Source organism: Danio rerio, chromosome 15, assembly GCF_052040795.2.
Source record: "Danio rerio strain M-AB ecotype USA chromosome 15, GRCz13ab, whole genome shotgun sequence".
In the NCBI taxonomy this organism is placed as follows: Eukaryota; Metazoa; Chordata; class Actinopteri; order Cypriniformes; family Danionidae; genus Danio; species Danio rerio.
The window spans coordinates 16,306,114-16,328,829 of NC_141035.1; the positions used below are offsets into that span (position 1 = coordinate 16,306,114).

The following is a 22,716-nucleotide window of genomic DNA, read 5'->3' on the forward strand; positions in this document are numbered from 1 at the left end:
TTAACTTGATTTGTATTAGGTTACGTTTATTCATCGGCCACAGGAATTCCTGTTGATGCACACTAAAAAATGTAAGGTTCCAGACAATCCTATCATGTGAATCTTGATTTTCTTTACAGTGTACATCAACTGTGATTCCTGACAAAGTAAACTGAAACGTAAAAGGAAGTGTTGAGTTTTCTACAAGTTCTCAATAAAAACACCTTCAGAAATCCTGTTATAGTAACCTATTAAACCTTTTCCAGTCTATCCCTCCTGTGGCCGATGACCAAACGTAACCTAATTAAGTCCCTTGACATTCTGAGATGGTAAATACAGGCTCATGGAAAAACAGAGGTTTGTTTAATTGTATTCACTATTGTCTTGATTCAAGGAAACTTTGAAAAAAAAACAGATGTTCTTGAGTCACACGTGTGGCTCTTCATGACACTGTGATAATGGAAACTAAAAGAAAGTGGGACGCTTTCTCAACAAGCAATTTCCTCGCTTCGTGCCAAAAAAAAAAAAAAAAAACTGGTTGCACCTGTTATGTGTGTCATGCTCATACATTTGAACTAACAGCACAGTTATGCAAGGACAGGACAGACACACCCGAAATGCTGAACCAGAATGCTATAGAATGTTTTGTTTTTTTGTTTGTTTGTTTTTTAATCAAAAATGGTGGGGTCTTTCATGGGGTTATTCTTTTAAAATCTTTCAAAACCTATTTCAGTAATTAACTTTAAAAAAAATAAACCTGCTATATTGAGACCATGGACCTCAAAATCAGTGATAAGTATTATTTGTTTCCATCAGCTAAATAAATAAGCTTTCTATTGATGTATTTTTGTTGAAACAGGACAATATTTGGCTGCAATTCAGCTATTTGAAATTCTGGAAACAGATGAAAAAAATGAAAAAAAGCCGTTCGATATACACTCGCCGGCCACTTTATGAGGTACAGCTGTCCAACTGCTCCTAAGCCAGTAAGGCAGTTCTGAAGGCAAAAGGAGGTTCAACTCGATACTAGTAAGGTGTACCTAATAAAGTGGCCGATTGGTGTATTTACAATTTATAAGGTATTTTCATGAAACATGATTTTTACAGAATAGTCTCATGGTATCTGGCATAAAAGAAAAATCTACAGTTTTGAACTATACAATGCATTTTGGGCTATTAATACATAAACTCACGGCCACTTTATTAGGTACACCTCTCCAACTGCTCGTTAATGCCGAATTCAGACTGCATGATTTTCAAAGTAGTCATGTTACAGATGTTTTCACACTGCATGATCTGGTCTAGCATTTCGTCGCTGCTTTGTTTACACTGCAAGATGGATCGGCGACAGGGACCTTCACATTGCATGACTTTACTATAGGAAGAATCGCCGACCAAACTTCGTCCAAACTACGTCTCACAGCCAAAAACACGTAGTATATCTTTTGTTATTAACTACATAATGAGAATGAAGCCTTTAATTTGGTAGAAAATGTACATATTTGCTCACCTGGGTTTAAAGGGAACTAGCCATTTCTCCTCAACTTTGATAATAAACTAATTTCTTTCTGTATGAAATGTCAAACCTCCACTAGTTTTTCCTCCATTTCGTGGGTCCAAATAAACCGAAAAAGATCGCTTTTAACTTCTCCCCCAGCCTCCCGCTGGCCTGCAGCAGGTATACACACGTGCATACACAAGTGAATGTCGCTCTCTCATTGGCTGTAGGCGATCGCCGATGTTATTTTCAGTCAAAACTCAATTCACACAGCATGATTTGAATCGCCGACAGCTCCAGATATTTAGCATGCCGAATATCTCGCAGGCATCGGCGACTCATCTGCGATTCTCTCAGATCGCATCTTTGATCGTTCATACTGTGTGATTGTCACTCACGTGCATGAGCACCGATTTGCCTGTGATTTCAGGCATTTGCCGCCGATTTCTCAAAACCTGTTGGTGAGCCAAAATCGGGGCTAAAATCACGCAGTCTGAACTAGGCATGAGGCAAATTTCTAATCAGCCAATCACATGGCAGCAACTCAACGCATTTAGGCATATAAACATGGTCAAGACGATCTGGTGCATTTCCAACTGAGCTTCATAATGGGGAAGAAAGCTGATTTAGGTGACTTTGAAGGTGGCATGGTTGTTTGTACCAGACAGGCTGGTCTGAGTTTTCAAACCAAAGAATGGTTTGAAAAAGAGAAAATATCCAGTGAACGGCAGTTCTGTTGGCACAAAAGCCTAGCTGAAGCCAGAGGTCAGAGGAGAATGGCCAGACTGGTTCGAGCTTATAGAAAGCAACAGTAACTCAAATAATCACCAATACAACCGAGGTATGCGAAAGAGCATCTCTGAATGCACAACACGTCCAACCCTGAGGCGGATGGGCTACAGCAGCAGAAGACCACATCGGAAATACTGTAACAGATATATTGATGTAAAAGTAGAACAACATACGTATCCTGATTTGCATTTAAAAATAATAATAATAAAAAAAAACATCTTATAAAAAGAGTACAACCCATAATGGTTTGAGGGCTATTATTAGTGGTGGTTGTCAGTTTTAAATATACCAGAGTGATTGTGGTGTTGCTGTGTTAAAGATCTGTTGGTTTAAAAACGGATAAAGAAGCAGATAGCATGAATCATCGCACTGTACTGTCACAATGATTACTGTCAAACAAGTCATGCAAGCCTTGTACTGATCGTAAAGGAGATTTTGCTCAATGTCTGTTCATATAGTTCCAGAAACAATGGGACTTCCCATAGAGAATATACAACACTCTCTGTCATATATGAAGATTACCACGTTCTGCAATCATGTCTGTTGAAACTATATTCTGTACTTGTGAGAAATATTACAATTAAGCATTAAACCTACTGACCTATGTGCAATTCTCAATCATTTTTGTTTTCCAGCTTTATCTAAAATGTTTTATCGTTGTTTTTATTGTTATGAGGTGTAACTTGCTGTTTTATGACATCTGGGATTTCATTTTCTACTCAAAAGGACATCTAACGAATCTCATTACATGGTGTTTAAGTATGTTATCATGTAAATCTACTCTGTTGTTTGTTTAAAAAATAAAATAAAATAAAATAAATCAAATAAATTGAAATGCTCACCTTTATTTAGTTCCACTTTATTTGAGTAAAATTACAAGTGCAGATTAAAATGTATTGGAAACAGAGTACTGCAAAGTAACTTAAACAGAATACACAAGACTTGTCACTAGGGTTGGGTATCGTTGGTTTTTTTTTTTTTTTTTCAGTGCTAAATCGATACTTTTAAAATGATACCGGTGCCAAAATGGTGCCTGAACCGATACTTTTTAGCCACAAAATGATGGTGGATGACTCTTCAAAAATATTCTATTTGACAATATTTTTAAAAAATAATTTTAATAGAACAATATCATTACAGTTTAAAGTAAACATCAATTCATATTGTATTACATTAATACATTTCCTTTGATCATTTGTTGGTTAGCATGAATTTAAGATATGCATCATGAAATTACATTAGCTCACTATTAACCTGTGGGGGACGGGCTGGGGCCACAACCTTTTAGGAGCACATTTTAACATTTAACACAATAACGTCTGTTCCTTAGCGACAATAACAATCGCCTGATATCGCCTGTCCGTATTCCTCAAAGTTGTTTAGAATTAAAATTTTAGTGATGCTGTGACACAACGCCTATGTGTGGCTTTTTTCATGCACCCCTTACGTCCATGCCGCAGCAACGAAATTAGGCACCGAAATTCATACGCTGATTTAATACCGGAACATACCGGTTACTAAGGTACCGGTGCTATAATGGCACCAGGTTTCAGTACCCAACCCTACTTGTCACTCTAGTTTTAAATCGGAAAAAGTGTAACAGTCAATATGGTGAATGAAGCCCCGCCAACTACACTGGAAAAAAAAATTATTCAAAGATAATTCCCTGGATTTACTCAATTCTTTTAAGTTAAGTGGTAGTAAACAATTTATTTGGGTTGAATTTAAATAAACAAATTAGGTTGAACATTACTAAACTTAATTTTTTGATTAAATTCAACCCATATAAATTAATTGTAACAATTTTGCAGGCATCATTTTTTCAGTGTAGTACAGGAGCCAATCATCGATTGATATAGACTGACATTTCTCTGAGGGAGCTTTTATGACAGTTTGGTGTTCAACAAACCCACTGGAATCTCAGCGAATACTTGCTACACAGACATAAGAAATATATCCACATAAAGCTTGAAATCTGTATTTTTAAATGAAACAACTACATACAATAGTAATCTGGTTGAGTAATCTGTATGAAACGAACAAATCATGTCAAATGCACATCACATGACAGCAGCAACTACACAAACATCCCCAAACTATAAAAGTAAAAGCATTCAAAAGTAAAATAGATGAAAGAACACACTATATTGTGTATAAATAATAATAGCGGTATCCATAATTCTGGACCAGGCCGTATCCTAAGTAGATGCTGTGGTGGTCATGGAGGAGTGGAGAGCATGAGATTGATTCCTAAAAGACCCAGTAACAAACAAGTCTGCATTGATGCCTTAGGCCAGCCTGAGCAACTGCCGGTGACCTACTTACACCTGTAGCTTCTCCGTGAAGGACGTCCAGCATTCTCCAGCCTCCGGCGCCTAGACTGCAGCTCTGATCAAGAAGCTTGACCAGAGAAGAAATGGTCATACATGAGCCTGGTTTCTCTCAAGTTTTTTTTTTTGTCCTTCACTTTCATCAATCGGTGAAGTTTGTTCCTCGCCAATGTTGCCACTGGCTTGCTTGGTTTGCTACTTGTGCAGCTGTGCATCGATGGGTTTGATCTTTGGTGTTTTGACTTTCAGCAGTGAAGTTTAAACCACACTGAACTGAACCAAACTGAACTCTGAAAACTTGACTGACACAGTCTCAATTTTACTAGAACTTATGTGAAGCTGCTTTGACACAATCTACATTGTAAAAGCACCGTATATTAAAGATGAATTGAAATAAATAATACATGTACAGACAAATACATGATACATACAAAATAAAATATTAAATCAATAAAAATCTGAAAAGTGCTTTATTATTCACATAAACTACTAAATTAAAATAGATAAGTGACATATAAAACTAAGAAAGAAAGAAATTTGAAGTAAAAGGAATTGTTTGTGTGTGTGTGTGTGTGTGTGTGTGTGTGTGTGTGTGTGTGTGTGTGTGTGTGTGTGTGTGTGTGTGTGTGTGTGTGTGTGTATGTGTGTGTGTGTGTGTGAGTGAGTGTGTGCGCGCTTAAACTATGGGAAAGCAATTCCTAGGTTTGTTTTGTAGGGAATGACTCAGATGTGCGTAAATCACATGCAAAAAGGCATTTCCAGATGGAGTCAGTTAAACATATCCATACACACACACACACTCACACACACACACACACACACACACACATTTATCCACTCAGGAGTGATTCATTTCAAGCCCGACAGCTTCCAGGAGCTCAGCAAAGAAAAAGCCCACACTCTCATGAAACTGTGTCAGATGGTCTGCTAATACTAGTGGATCCAAAAGGATCCATCTCATAAAAAAGAAAACTGATTTTAGAGCTGTAATCAGACCCGCAGTGCATATATCATACTAAAAACTGTATAAAAAAAAAAAAAAAAAAGCACAACCCCGTAACTTTGTTTTGGTAAGCCTTTCTCTGCAAGCATGTGGAAAAATGAGCTGCTCAGGTTTCGCTCCCCTATAGTGACGGAGTTAATGGATATTTTTTTAAATATTAAAGCCCCTTTATAGGGATAGTTCACCTAAATACGAAAACAGTTACTGTTGAAAACAAAAGTTATTATCTATTAACTGTCATAGTGAAAAAAAAATACTATGGAAGTCAATCGGTTCCAAGCGAGCAATATTTTTTAAAATTTAAAAGGTTTTTTTTTCTCTTCGTTTGTTTTCAACTGAAGAAAGAAACTCAAATATGCTTTGAATAAGTGAAAGGTGAGTAAATGATGACAGAATGTTCATTTTCGGATCTCTTTAACCTGCAGCTTTCCATTACGTCTTTTTTTTTTGTTTGTTTACTCATTGACACATCTGGAGATTTACTATGTAGAACATTACTTATGTTCTATGTGCTGGAGAATGTAAATTAAGAGGGGTGTATTTCAGCAAAATCTCTGGACTTACGCTGGACTGCTTCACCAAAATGGTCAATTCAAAGCTAATTCTTAAGGACTGGTGAATCCAACACTTTTTGTTCTAATTTCATATCAAAAACAAGCTTGTCTACTTGTTGAAACAGTGTAACGTTAATGTAGTGATCAGTAGCCACATCCTAACATGAAGCAAATCTTTTCAAAGTTTGTAAAAGAAAAAGAAAACTTGAATGTGAATTAGGTGCATTTCCATCAAGTTGTTAGTGTGGCTGACTGTAGTATTGATAAACTAGCAGTTAAGGCAATGAAGTTAAGTGATGGTAATGCTTGGTAAGATCATAGTTAAGTTTTTATCTACCATATTTAGCATTAACCCTTTGTCATACAAGTCCAAAACCACATCAAGCGAATGTATAATCTTTTTTGCAAATTTTCTTTTGAAATTTGGCATCACTTGATTCTCATGCAAAACTTCAAAATGTGCATTTTTTTATTTGATATTTGACGTATTTTCAACTGAAACAGTAAAACAGTGGTACATAGCGTAGCTCCTCCCCCTTTTCAAAAACACATTCAAAAACACATCACATTTCAATTCAAGTCATCTTTATTTCTATAGCGCTTTTACAATGTAGATTGTGTCAAAGCAGCTTCACATAGAAGATTATGGTACATTGAAACAGTGTCAGTTCAGTTTTCAGTGTTGAAGTTCAGTTGGCATTTAGTCTATATCACAACTCTGCCATAAAGACTTGGTGAGATGAAGCACATAAGATAGCAATAGTAACTGTTTGTTCACACCGAAGGCAGTGATAGAGTCAAAGTTTGATCTGGCTGCCTTGGTGACAACACTGTCTGTCTTCACAGCTCCACCTGCGAGAGCATTAAAATTCGCTACATTGATCTCTTATTTAAAGCAGTCATTGCAGAATATTAGCAAACCAGTAACATTTTCACATAACAACATGCTTAACATGAAATTTTAAGCATGTTCATTTAACCATGGAAGACCAAGTAGTTGTATGTAGTGTGGCTTTGCTCCACTTATCCAATGTGTCCATATGTCTGAAAGAGATTCACGCTTTTTTTAAAGGGCACCGATGGTGAAAAATCTACTCTTCAAGCTGTTTGGACAGAAATGTGTGTAAGTATAGTGTATAGACTGTTATAATAGGGGGATATAAACACACAAAGTCCGTTTTTTTTTTTTCAATTTAACAACAAAAGAACTGTGGACCAATTGGATCGGTTTTCAGAGCGACCGCAACTTTATGTATGAGTCAATATTTATTGACAGGCGTGCATTATCATATGCTCAGTTTGTTGTTTCACGTCCACCATTTTCTGACTGTGAGTGAATGCGATGTCACTAGCGGAACACCCTTGTTCTATTTTTAGATGTAAAGCACATTGGGCTCAACACAAGATCAACATTTACCACATGATCGCTCTAATCGGATTTATTGTTTGTAACTTCAGGTAGGTTTGCAAACGTGTACTTTTCATTGTGTCTATCATAAACTTCAGCCGTTTGCATTTCTCTCGGTCACAGAAGCTCCCTGTGATCTTAACTAGGTGCAGCTGGAAAGTGCGAGCGCGTTGCCTCATGTGCACTTCTCTCCATTGGAAATAAAATAACGAACTTGCCTGCAGGTCGCACACCAGAAGCGTCGCTCAGCGCCACACAGCATCATGCATCATGCACGCGGCTCTGAGCTCAGTCAAAGTTAATTCAGTGTGCGTGGTTATTAGTCTCTATGTACAAGCTCGGAACTTTAAACTAGCACACAGTTGGCTGTAAAACTATACAAAGACACAAATGATTTTGTACTCTCTGCTTGGTCTGTGTCCGAGTCGTACATGTAGGGCTGAATGCTGATCCTCTCACTCATGTTGCTTCTCTCTGTCTGCCTGTCTGTTGCCAAACACAGAGTGGGACAGCTCTTGGCTCCGCCCCCTTGTTATGTTGAGCGGGAAGTCAAAACTAATTTTCATGTGAAGCAACACACCCCTAAAGCAGCGAGCTGTGTACACACCCCCAACATGACACTTTTTAACACATTATAATAAAAACATCTGAACTGTGTGTTGAACTGAACCTAAACTGGCACACTCAGAAGAACTATAATATTACTATTAAAACATAAAAAAGGGGTAAATTATGTGCCGTTTATGAAAAACATAAATATATATATATAACATTAATAACCATCAACTAACCAGTAACATTTTTTTAAATGTATGTCCCTGTAAGAAAACATAATAAATAATTCGAAATCAACAATCAAACCCTTGGGAACAACTGTGGTCATAACCAAAATTTACAAGACTGTGTTCTTTGAAAACCTGTCAAGCGGTGGACCTCTACATTCTTATTGGTTACCTTAAAAGCACGTCATAGCTCATTACATATAGTTGACTTGATTTCAACTCTACACCCACACCAGCGCACACAAAATGCTGCTCCTCGCGACTTTTCGCCACCTGCTCCTATTGGAAATGAATGACTTACTGCTACTTTGATGCTCACGCCCCTTTTGATGTGAACGCAAGTAATATCAAAGTCCCTTTAAGGCAAGTTATTTTACTCAGCGGTCAACTTTGAAACTCCTCTCAGACAGCATGCTTGGCCATCTGTCTGAAGGGGAAAACATCAAATTCTCCAAAATTGCTTATCAAGCTTATGAGTGATTTTTACATTAGGGATCACCAATAAAATTAAACTACAACTGTGCCTTTTGTTTCATTTCTAAACTACTGAATCACACAAAATCTGCAGAAACTCACATCCGGTCCTAGCCCCTGCCTCAGAGTACTTGTCTTGTCCTGTACTAGTAAGCAAAAAGTGTAACTGTCAATATGGTGAATAAAGCCTTATTCATCATATTGACAGTTACACTTTTCCCTATTCAAAAAGATACAAGTGAAATGTATTTTATAATCTTGGGTAATATTGAGTCTGACTCCCCAGCTTTCGAATTTAGAATACGATTTCCTGTGTAATTCAAATGGATCCAATACCTTTTGTGGTCTGTGCCAACTCGCACATATGATCGACTCTGTGCTATATCACATAACTGTGAAAGCAAACTTCATTTACCACAAAGGAAATCCTACTGACTCTGTCTGTATCCCCAAATGTCACTATTCACCAAATGAAAACAGACACTGCGTGTAATAGATTTAATTACGAATCTCCTTCCTGTAATACTGACTACATATGCGTGTGTAAATTCCCCATTGGGACTTGTTCAATCTAGAAGTTGTTAGCTCTTCCTCTCCGTCATTGTCTATCTATGGGTTGTACATCAACGTTTGTAATCCATACTGGTCATTTCTGAGGGCGGCTTGGTGACTCAGTGGTTAGCTCACAGCAAAAAGGTTGCAAATTTGAGTCTCAGCTAAACTAATTTCTGAGTGGAGTTTGAATATTCTCCCTGTGTTTGCATGGTTTTCCACCAGGTGCTCTACAATCCAAAGAGATGGACTATAAGTGAATTTAATACAACTTAGTGTAAAAGTGTGTGTGTGAATGGGAGTGTATGGGTGTTTCCCAGTAATGGGTTGCTGCTAGAAATGCATCAGCAGCATAAAATATATGCTAAAATAGTTGGCGGTTCATTTCACAGAGGCGAACCCTGATAAATAAGGGACTAAGCCAAAGGAAAATAATTGAATAGTCACTTCTGTCATTTTGGCGGTATGAAAATTGCTTGTTTTGTTGTTTCTGGGGTGTCAGAACAGCACATAAAGGCTCCGCCCCTTTTCTGGAAAGCTGCTGCTCATTAGCATTTAATTAGACACACACAAAAACATATTGCAATAATTGAAATATTGTTGGCTCACTCCCAAATAGAGGCACATTTGACAAACCAAAATAAATGAGCTGTGAAGTGTTTGAGCAGAAACATCACACATTCTGGGGACACCAGAGATTTATTTGACGTCTTATGAAAAGTATAGCATGTCCCCTTTAAAAGCAGAATCGGATGACGGCAGGTTTATAGAGGATTTCCTCAGGTATAAGCACACCACCTGCATCCTGCAGCTCAAGAGCAGCTTTAAGAAAGGGTCCATTCATGGAGTCAGGGATGTTCTGGTGAAAACTCAAACCACACAGGCCGTTTGAAGTGTGATCCGCTGGACTGCACAGTAGCACTCTTGGGTTTAGCACGGCACGCAACTCCAGTGCTAAAACTGACACTTGGCTTCGCATTTACACAGAGGCAGGCCACTGTTCGCTCTTTTTGAGAGTTCTGTTTGCCCTCCGCCGTCACAGACAAACAGTCACATGCGTGATTACGCTGTGAATGTGATAAGCTATCGCGTGTGTTGAGCACACAGAGCAAAGTATCACTGAAAGTCAAAGACGACAAGCTTCTGGGTAGAAATCAACCAGTCTCTGTGCGTCTTTAACAGCCGTGAGTTGAATGAACTGAATGTTTTGACTTTATATAATTTGAGTTCCTGCTTCTGAGTAAAAAATTAAACACTGCATCAGTTCAAGTCTAAAAGGTTAAAACAGATATTTGAAGTCATACATTTATACCTACAGTAAAGGTGTAAAAATCAAGTTTAATATAATAAACACATTTCTCACACAAAAGATATAAAGTCATGTGACACAGTTTTGAGTAATACTGGTGTAATAGTGACACAACAATTAAATATAATCATATGCAAACACAGATGCTCGATCATTTTCTGACAAAGTCACAATTAACTAAATTATAGACATACAAATAATATTTCAGAGTAATACAGTTGCAACTGTGAAATAGAGTAAGCGTAGTCAAGCTAAGAAAACATAATAAAATGAATGAATAATGAAAAAATAAGAAATAAAAATGAAATACACATTAAGGCACAAAATGAATCACATTAATCTATGAAAAAACATTGGAAAATGTGATTGTTGATGTATTTTACTATCTATACAAACAATATTAGTATACCAAATTAATATCTAAAAATGTATAAATGTGTGTAAATGTATGTATGTAATGTATGTAATAATATAAACAAATTAATTAAACAAAATTAATTTTAAAAATAATAATAATCTAAAAGTGTGTTTGTAGATGTAACAACTTTTAACATAAAGTTGCCTGACATAAATATAAAATGTCATAGTTTAGTATTAGTTGCATTTGTGAGATATAAATTAAATTTTTCAGATTAGAATTCACAAGGATATTAATTAACATTTTTAAAAATATGACATTATGGGTTATAAATTCCACATTTCTAGAAGGTGTAAAGATGTATTTTAAGTTTGTGAAATAGCATTGACCACATCTCACAAAGGTCTCATATTTTAATAAATTGAAGCCCACAATGTGAAACACAATCAACCCTCATAAACTGCCCGTCTTCAGCCAATGGTCTATATGAAGGTCCCATAAACCTGGTGACATGGACCTTCATCAAAATGCTATTTTTCAGCCATTGCCCACACAGATCCCATAAAAGCCCCGTATGTTCTAAGCTAAATGGGACCCACATTGTGAAACTTATATGGGACCTATATCAAAATATTCATTTTTAGCCCATGCCCACACAAATCTCATAAAGGTCTCATATGTTCAAAGCTAATTGGGACCCACATTGTGAAACTTACAAAGGACCCACATAATTTGCCCATTTTCAGCCCATGGCCACAAAGATCCCATGTCCGATATTTCCAAAGCAATATAGGACCCACTTTGTGAAACTCACATAGGTCTAACAAAAAAATGCCTATTTTCAGCCCATGCCTACATAGATGCCATAAAGGTCCCATATTTTCAAAGTTATATGGGACCCACATTGTGAAACTTTCATGGGACCCACAAAAATTTTACATTTTCAGCCCATGCCCACACAAATCGCATTAAGGTCCCATATTTCCAAATCTATATGGGACCCACATTGTGAAACTCACATGGGACTCACAAAAATTGCCTATTTTCAGCCTAATGCCTACATAGATCTCATAAATGTCCCATATTTTTAAAGCTATATGGGACCCACATTGTAAAACTTTCCTGGGACCCACTAAGATTGTCCATTTTCAGCCCATGCCCACACAGATCCCATATTTTCAAAGCTATATGGGACCCGCGTTGTAAAACACATAGGATCCACAGAAATTGTGAGCTTTTTAGTCCATGCCCATATGGAACCCATGCTGTCCAGATATAACCCATGTGGGGCTCAGTGTTGGCTGGGTATAAAGTTGTTATTACATTTAAAAAAAAAAGTATCAATTACAAACACTGAGAAATTGCATAACTTTTAAAGTATTTAAGAATTACGAGAAAAACATTTCAAAATGAGATATTAAGTAATATTGTTTTAAATTAGCATGACAATATAAAGAAATGCAATAAGGGGGAAAAACTTGCAACACGTTGTCATGTTAAGCAACATTTTTAAAAATAGTCACAGTCAGATTCTTGTCACAATTACGAAAATATGTTAATTATGACATAAAAGTCACACTAATAAGAACTAAAATTACAAATATGATAAATAATCATAGTATGGCATTGACGTCACAATGATGAGAAGTTTCAGATGTGTTTTATTATGTCTCAATTATCTTTTTCTCCCCAAAATAAAACATAACATTCATAGCAAATGATCTAATTGTTTTTAAACATTATAAAATGTCATTTAATGTTTTTTGTGTCCTTGGTTTAGCATAAATTTTTGGATTATAGTCAAAAATAAGTGTGTCAGGAACAGAGAGAAAATGTGGAGAATCACCAATGACAGCAAAACAAAGATAGTCTTACGTCTATTTTGTGAAAGAGGAAGATGTTATAACATTTGGGAAATGAGCCATCAGGTCTTGCGTAACAAAGCTTATTTTGTTCATCAAAGTGTCATTTTTCTGTGAAAGACACCTACAAACTTATGTCAAATTGCTTCTCTACTAGGAACGTGCAGCATGAAAAAAACGCAATGGTTTTGTATAATCTGTGGTTGACCAAATATTTTTAGGGAACACCCAAAGCTCAAGATATTTCCTGGCATCAGTGTGACCAGTGAGACGACACTCAAGAAAGAAAACAGCAACCAACTGGAGTGATTTTTTGTTACCTCATTCTCTCTCACTTTTGTGTGCTGAAACTGCAAACCCCTTTGCATAGACAATTTGAGGATAAAATAATACATTCTCATGTCTGTGCTAGGTCTGCCTGCCCCAAGTGTCACATTTTTTCCACTGATTCTTCCTATTTACCACTCATGAATCTTCTGTGTCTACACTGGTTCTACCCTGCCTCCATCTCCTTCTCTGCCAAAGCCAGCCAGTCCATCTGTCCTAGAACCACTGGATCTTCAAGCTCCATGTACACCACTATGTGGCGTGGAAGAGATATATTCTGGTCCCTAGCTCCATCTTGGCAAGATGATGTTCTGGCTCCACTTTAGGCCCAAGTCCTAGACTCTACATCATCACAAACACACACACACACATACACACACACACACACACACTTATGCTCCTGCTTGGCTCTCTAGGTTCTGCCAAGGTCCACAATTTCTTAGATTCCAACAAGTCCACTTCTCTGTTATTTGGCGATTTGTCTTGAAACTGTATCTCCTGTGTCTCCACACAGGATTTTTCTATCCACCCAGTCCTAAATCTACTGTCTTCGCCAGTTCTTCCATCCACCCAGTCTTGAATCTACTGTGTCTTCATTGGTTCTTCCATCCACCCAGTCCTGTATCTCTTGTGTCTTTAATGGTTCTGCCCAACCACCTAGTCCTGGATAGATTGTGTCTCAACTGATCCTTCCATTCAACCATTTCTGAATCACCTGTGTCTTCACTGTTTCTCCTCATCCACCCATACTGTATCTCTTGTGTCTCAACTAATTCTTCCATCCTGCTAGCCATGAATCTTCTGTGCCTTGACTGGTTCTGCCTAAATACTTAGTACTATATCTTCAGTGTCTTAACTAATTCTTCCATCCAACCAGCCCTGAATCTTCTGTGCCTTGACTGGTTCTGCCTATACACCCAGTACTAAATCTTCAGTGTCTCAACTGATTCTTCCATCCAACCAGACCTGAATCTTCTGTGTCTTCAGTGGTTCTGCCCATCCACCCTGTACTGTATCGGCAGTGTCTTCATTGATTCTTGCATCCACCCAATACTAAATCTCCTGTCTTCAAGTGTTCTATCCATCCACCCAGTCCTGAATCTTTTGGGTCTTCACTTGTTCTGCCCATCTACCCATTCTTTAATCTCCTGTGTCTCTGCTGGTTCTACCCACACTTCAGTTCTTCTTCCGTTAAGGCAGTCTTCTCTGCTTCCACCGGATCGCACAAGTTCCTCACTTTTCACTCATCCATATGTCACATGGATTTAGTATTTTTCAGTCCCCAGCTTTATTCTTGAACAATAATGCCCTGGCTCCAACTCAGGCCTACTATCTGTGGACTCCACTTCAACCCTCTGAAACTGCACTCCCTAATGGTCCTCGGTCACACTGCCTTCACCCAGCCCATTGGAACCATTTTTATCTTCGTTTTTATATTCAACTCAGCTATGAGCCTCCTATTCTGGCTGGATTTACCCTATTTGGGTCCTCATAGTACTATCTCATCCCTGACTACTTCCTCCATCTTCTCCCCCATAGTTTCTCACACAGACTTGGTCCTCCCCTTTGTAAGTCCTCCTTTTAGTATTTTCTATAACATGAGAACACGCCTTAAGGTCAAATGTTTCCTCGTTCCTGACAGTGATCTGACCTAGTTTCTTCTGTTTCTATTGCAGCTACTTAGTTGTGTAAGTTACTCATTAGTTCAATCACATATCTGTAGTTTTATCTCTTCTTGTACTTAGGCCTTGGGTTTCTTCAGTTCAGTGTTCAGCCTCTAGTTTATTATGCTCTGTTTTCTTTCTTAATTAAACTTAACTGCTTTTGTACCCCTTACTCATTTTGTGGTTCTGTATTGAACTCAGTTACTGAACCACAAAATGAGTAAGGGGTACAAAAGCAGTTAAGTTTAATTAAGAAAGAAAATATATATTATTATTAAAATATATATTAAAATATATATTATTATAGAATCTCTCCATATATATATATATATATATATATATATATATATATATATATATATATATATATATATATATATACTACAATATATACATTAATATAATCACATTTTAATGTATAAACTGTCTTATGTACAAACCATACATATTGTCTTATATAATGCAACTATTCAAACAGTAAAGTGACCTAAAAGTTTGTGAATGTAATTAGCTTTATACAAACTATATATGATCTCATCAATTAATTAAATAATGAATTAATTAAATGTTCATAAAACTAATGTATAAAACTAATGTTTTTTTTTTTGTTTGCATTGCTGCTATATTTGTATCAATTTGTAGCCATACATACATGCTTTATATTGCATGCAGTCAATTTTAAAAATACATATCCCATTTCATAAAATGTTTTGCTTCATAAGAGTAATCAGGTTTAAATGATGATAACTATAAAACATAAACTGCATTTTTCACCTGCACCTGACAGAAAAGTGCATGCACTCATGTTCAAGCACGTTTAACATCTGGCCTCATAATGGTTAGGTATGTTTCCTTCATTAAGCACATAGTTTTCCTTTAAAGGAGTTGGCCGGGAGGGTCTTCGTTTTATCAGCGAGTGAGGAATGTTGACAGGCAGGATGAAGCAAAGATAACACTCGCACATTTCTAGGAGCAAGAGTGACGTCCAAAAGACTATCGTGCTTACGCATCTGCTTTCAAAGTACTTATTTATGTTTTCTACATCTCTTCAAATATGCAATGTTCTTAGATTCAGAAAGCTTTTCCACTTCTTTTCTGAGCGACCATAATCTCTACCCCTCAGGGAAGGAGATTTGACTTATGGATGTTTTGACATTGTTACTGGAATCTCTCCAAAAGTTTCTCAACGCTTGGGATTTTTCTGCTCTGAATTTGTAAAACTGGACTGAAGAAAATTTTGCGATTGCAGAACAGGCTAGACTTCAGTACATCCTCTACTAATGCTCTTTGTTTCATGGTCAAAACAGGAAGTTCTCTCAGGACATTAACATAGACGAACACGTAGATTTGACACTGTCCACTGATGTTTTTGTTAAAGGCATTTATAAAAAGTAATGATAATAATAATAATAATAATAATGATGATAATAATAATAATAATAATAATAATAATAATAATAATAATAATAATAATAATATGAAACGTTACGGACATAAAATTATTAAACTGTGCAAAAGTATGCATAATTACTCATTTAATATTATTATTACTATTAATAACAATAATATAGTTGTATTTGATTTAATTGTTTTAATTTAATAATGAAATGAATAATTGTAAAATATACATATTTTTAATTTTAATATTTGTATACAAATATTTTTGTTATTATATTTTTTTATTATAAAAAAGGAAACACTCTATGTTTGTAAATTACAATTCAATACTATACTAACTGTATATTACTATTAACATATTTAATGAGTCTATGCTACCTGAAAGAAGTATTGTTGCCTATACACAGCAAAATATGGGGACCCAAAACAACTCTATGGGTGTTAATTTCAGCCCTTTGAAAGTGTCCCATGGGGTCCACTCAAAACAGAGTTAAATCAACACTTTCAAAAGGGTTGGCACATTGACACCGAAGTAAGGGTTAATTTTAATTCTGGGCAGAGTTAAAATATGTAACTATATTTAACACCGCCTGGTGTAATATATTGTTATTTTATTCAACTCTCTTGAGTGTAAATATGGTAAAAAGGTCAAATAGACTGTAAATTACAAAATAAAAAACATTTTATTTGAAAACATTCACCACTTCAACAATTCATTCAGTTTTTAAAATGCAACAATGTCAAATATGCTTTAAATGTTTTATTAGTACAGACAGTATCAACAAAATATGTATGACCAGTGCTCAAAAAGGCTGTTTCAGTCCTTTGGTCCAAACTTGATGTTTCATCAGAGCCATTTGAAAGTTCAATATAGCGTCACTCATAGTTTTCTTCTGAACGCATAGTTTTCTTCTGAAATTACATTTTAAACAACTAGGCGTGCAAATCTTTCACTTCTGGTGTTTCCTTGGTCCTCCATATCAAACACAGCAGTTTAAATGAAGGTACAAATGCTGTAAACGTGTGTGAAAACAAACTGGAGCTAGGAAATCTCATCAAGCATGTCCTGTGAATGAAGTGCTTCCCAGCCACAGGATGACCTTTTTATCCATGACGATGTAGCAGCTGCTGATCGCTCGTCTGGTGGTTCCTGATGCACAGATATAGGGTGATGCTCATCTAAGAACTCTTCAAGACTCCAGCATGACTAAGAAAAATGTTTGAAAACAAATTGCAATCAAATTCTATGATATATTTAAAAGAACATTTAAAGTAAATAAAACATTCAAGAAATCTAAACTCACCTTTTGAAAATCTACATGATGATCCACAACTTGACTCTCCCAGCTGGATGAGGTGACAGGATATAGAAAAGTAGAAAAAACACACACATCACTGTTGGATCTCCAAAAACAATTAGGTTAACCACTATGACTAGAACTGGAAAAACAGGCAGCTGTCTGTCCAGAATCCTCAATTTAACACAACACTTGGAGCAAAATTTAGAGGAGCTTAAAATCTTTTATATCATTTAGTGATGCTGACTTCCCCAAAATATTGGCCACAGTGTAAAAAATATTCATAAACTTACAGTTTTCTGTAAGCGTGTGCGTGCGTGTGTGTGTGTGTGTGTGTGTGTGTGTGTGTGTGTGTGTGTGTGTGTGTGTGTGTGTGTGTGTGTGTGTGTGTGCGTGCGTGTTTCTTTACCAGATTCAACTTGTTAGGCCCTTTCAGGTCCAGTATTGACGCCACCTTCCCTGGAGTCTAGCAGATGTTTCAGGTCCAAATATAATCTAAAATATTAGGATAAGCAAAAGAGGAAAAGTGCAAAGCAAAGCAAAACATTATTTAAGTAACAGTTCACCCACAATACAAAACTTATCACCTTCATGTCATTTGTTATTCTCTAATGCTCTAATACAGTGGTTCCCAACCTTTTTCTCTGGGGCCCCCCCATGAACATATACAAACATTGGAGCCCCCCCACCATATAAATACACATGCACGCACACACATATGTACCGTATATATATATATATATATATATTTACTGTATGTGTGTGTTTATGTGTATTTAGATAGGCTTTGTCATACTGTCTAATCTTTTTCTTCACCTCTGAAGAATCATTGCATTGACGTTTCTCTGCCTTTTTTGTTTTGATTTTGCCTTTACGAGAAGCTACACAAGCACATTGCGCAAGTGAGCAAAATGTAAAAAATTATTTAAAGTTATTTATTTAAATTATTTTTACTATTATGTTGGAATTTTAAGCATGTGTTTTGATTTTTTTTTTTGGTACTTAAAAATACATATATAATAGTAGGGCTGATTTTGGGAAAAATCATAATCACAATTACTTTGGTCATAATTGTAATCACAATTATTCAAAACGATTATCAGTTAAAGTCAAAATTATTAGCGCTGCTGAGAATTTTTTTTTTAATAAATATTTCCCAAATTATGTTTAACAGAACAAGAAATTTAACAGTATTTCCTCTAATATTTTTTTTTCTTCTAGGCTTATTTGTTTTATTTTAGCTAGAATAAAAGCAGGTTTAAATATTTTGAAACCTATTTTAAGATCAATATTATTAGCCCCCTTAAGCAATATATATTTTTGATTGTCTGCAGAAGAAACTACTGTTCTACAATGACTTGCCTAATTACTCTAATTAAGCCTTTGAATTGCACTTTAATTTGAATGGTTGTATTTTGAAAAAACATCTAGTAAAATATTATGTGCTGTCATCATAGCAAAGATAAAAGAAATCAGTAATTAGAAATGAGATATCAAAACTATTATGTTCAGAAATAAGTTTAAAAAAAACTTCTTTCCATTAAACAGAAATTGGGCAGGAAAGGGGTTGCTAATATTCAGGAGGGCTAATAATTCTGACGTCAAGTGTATATATACAGTTATTTTCCACCCTGCAAAGAAAAGAGAAATAAATACAATAGAATAAAAATATAAAACAAACTGTGCTTTAAGCATCTCCACTGTAAGAAAAACACTTTAGCTACAAAAATCCTTCAGTCAAGAGCAAAGAAACATTTTCTCGTTATGTTTGATTAATGATAATAAAAGTAGGCGGCAGCCTACAGAATATTTCTCGCTGTCTCTTTAATGGTTTCTCTTTCACGTCTTTTAAACCTCAACTCGTTTGTTTATTACACAAATAAGGGTTAATGTAAATAATCACTAAACACCGCGTTTTGACACCTATTTGACCATTAAAGCGCTCATGTTAAGATGACTTTAGATTTCTGCGCTCCTCTGCTCGTCAATGTGCGAATGCTGACCGGCCGCATGCTTCTGACTGCGTGTGCGTGTTGCACACACACATACGCACGCGGTCTTTCGCAACACGTGTACAACTGGAAAGGGGGCGGTATATGATGCATATAATCGTTTATCTTGATTAATGCTTTTTTATAATTGTTTGAAATCGAAATCAGATTTTGGATTAATTGTACAGCCCTATATAATAGTGGAGCATTTCTATGCCTTTTTCTACCTCAACACTTATCCTCTCCCGCGCCCCCCTTGTGAACTCTGGCGCCCCCCTTAGGGGGGCGCGGACCCCAGGTTGGGAACCACTGCTCTAATACCCTCTTAGCTTATTGTGAAACAAATACAGAACTTTACCAACTCATTTCACCAACTCTGGAAATACACCATCCGTCTCTAATCAGCCACCGTCACAGGGTCTTGTGTTATTGTATAGAGAACTGTGGCTGTTAAAAAACAACAACACATTAGTATCAAACACATATGCATAACCTTCAGATAAAAAAGAGAGATAAACATCACAAAGTATACCTCACACTTTTTCAGATATCTTTTGATTCAGATGTTGATTATTGATAATAAATCTACAAATCAAACCTGTATCATCATTAGGCTGCTCAAATATGAATCAGTTGATTAATTTTACAGACAGGTGGCTGTTTACAACTCACTAAATTGTCTTTAATAAAAAGGAAATGTTGTGTACAGTACATGCTAAGTTTAGCCTATAGTTTTAAGCACAATATCATGCGGGAGAAAAAGCTTGACTAAGATGTTCCTGACTACAGAAATAGCCTAACTTACTAACGTCAGACATCCCGAGTTGGGAAAAGTCCTTTTCGGGGGATACAGAGTTGATTTGCGGGAGGTAGCGGTAGAGATGAGAACCTGAAGAGCAATGAGATGGGTTGCGCGCGACGTACCTAAAGAGCGGTGGGGGTGACTTGCGCGCGACGTACCTGAAGAGCTGGGAGGGATGCGGTGGAGAGGGGTGTGCAAAGTGTTTAATGACCGGGCGGGAGACGCGCGATTTCCAGGAGATTATCATTCATTTGCGGGCATCTACTTGGGCATCTGGGAGTCTCTGTGCATTTGCGGGATAACGTTAACGTTAGTCCCGCAACTTCCGAGAGACTTCTGTAACGTCAAATGTCTGAGAAAGTGCAAACGCGGTCATTTAAAGACATTAATGTTAACATTCCGACTTTAATGGTCGTCAACACTTAATATAATTCAAGCGTACGCTATCACACGAGTCTAAGGACTAACGGTATATGGACGGCCACGAATCAACCAGTTTAAAAGGGCCGCTGTGTTTAAAATAACCAAATTAACGTACATGAATAACAAACAATCATATGTTTTAGTCAGGAAGCCTTTTACAAGTAAGCATATGTTCATTTACTCACCAGATATGTTTTAGAAACTCTCCAGAGCTTATGGAAACCGTCCTGTGTTGCCGTTAGCATCCGGGCAGAGTAGGCTAGGCGCTCCGGGGATTCCCTCGCTAGTTTGCTTCGAATTAAAGGAGAAGTGTCGATTTTATTTTACAGATGGGTAACAACGCACAAAACGGCATAAAGCGTGACAGAAATGTGTTGAACATGTACATTTGATGTTTTTATGCACTATGTATGCATGAGCATATATAAAAACATTCTTGAAAAGAAGTCAATAGTAATGCAGTTATGCTAGATACACAAACGACCATGAATGAACCGCAGAAGTTTAAAATTGTCACTCCATTCTAAAGTTATTAACTTAACAATATGTTTACAACTGTATTTCCTTAAAGAAAGTCAGTAAAATACCAACATTTAGGTAGTTTGACTCACCAGTTGCTGTTCTAAACCTCAGATGGAAAATGGCGTCTGGAAAATTCTTCAGTGACTGGGGCTGCATGAATTCCCGGATGTTGGAAATAACACCACCAAGTGTTGAAAAGATAACTCCTTGATTTCGCACTGAATAAAATCAATTTTAACTCTTATTATATTCATTTATCAAAATCTAACTCTTTAACGTCAACACTTTACTCTGAAATGCTTCAACACCGAGAATTTAACTCTGATGAATTTGCTGTGTATCCAAGTCTAGTTCTTCTAGATCATTTAGTATCAGACTTGGCTTATATGAAACATGAAGGCCACTAGATTACACTTATTTTACCAAAAAAAAAAAAAAAGGCCAATCCTAGAGCATCTTGAAGACTTTGCCCTCTTCTGTGGTTTGTAATGAATTGGGCAGCTCAAATGTCTTGATACCTGAGGTTGTTGTTGTTGCCATCCATTCTGCAGATCTCTCGCATGCCCTCACACTAAACACAACCCCAAACCATGATTTTTCCTTCACCAAACTTGACTGATTTCTTTGTGAATCATGGGTCCATGTGGGTTTCGATAAGTTTTCAGCAGTATTTGGGATGATTGGGATGCAGTTTAACAAATGATTCATCAGACAAATTTACCTTCTGCCACTTTTCCAAATGATCAACCAGAAGTCAAGTTATTATTTGTTGCTCTTACAATTGGGATCAACAACAAGACTTTTGTCAGGTAGTGTATTAATAGAATGCATGTCTGTGCTTTATTAAAAAATGTTGGACAATTGTTGTTATTTGCTTAAACTGCAGCACTTGAATTGCATAGTGTGTCACAGTGAGCTAATATTGTACGGTTACATTTATTTATTTATTTATTTATTTATTTATGTATCAGTATTTATCGTTTTTTATGACTAATTACTACATATATTTGACTATTAGCATTTCATCAACATATATTACTTTTTATACTATCATTCTATAGCTTATATGTAACATGTCCATCATTTAATAACATCCATGATCGATAAAAATAAGTCAATTTCTAAATTATTTTCAATCCTTAAGATCCAGGAAATACCAAGAAATAAAGCATCATCCTATCATGAGCATTACAACCAACCTCACCTTCCACTAAAGACAGTTAAGTGTGCGCTATCCACATCAGCTGTTGGTGGTTGTGTGGTTGTTTGAGCTCAGAGAGCAGAAGTGAGGCTGACAGATGGTGGATGAGGAGCTCGCTCTGCAATGACAGATTCTGCACCCAGCCTTCATCATCATACCACGCTCGTCTGTGAGCTCTAACAACAAACA

At 36.4% G+C, this 22,716-nt stretch overlaps 1 long non-coding RNA gene across 2 annotated transcripts; it reads right to left on the reverse strand.

The window, feature by feature from the left end:
* Window positions 1–16,954: 16,954 nt before the first annotated feature.
* Window positions 16,955–21,462, reverse strand: LOC147840545 (uncharacterized). 2 transcript variants are annotated; one of them, XR_015508859.1, is made up of 6 exons: window positions 21,416–21,462; window positions 20,990–21,095; window positions 19,938–20,020; window positions 17,998–18,083; window positions 17,595–17,637; window positions 16,955–17,497 (listed from the first exon to the last, which is right to left on the reverse strand). It is a non-coding gene; the product is annotated as an uncharacterized LOC147840545 (long non-coding RNA). The 2 variants fall into 2 exon arrangements; XR_015508858.1 differs by having other exon boundaries at window positions 19,938–20,026.
* Window positions 21,463–22,716: the final 1,254 nt, after the last annotated feature.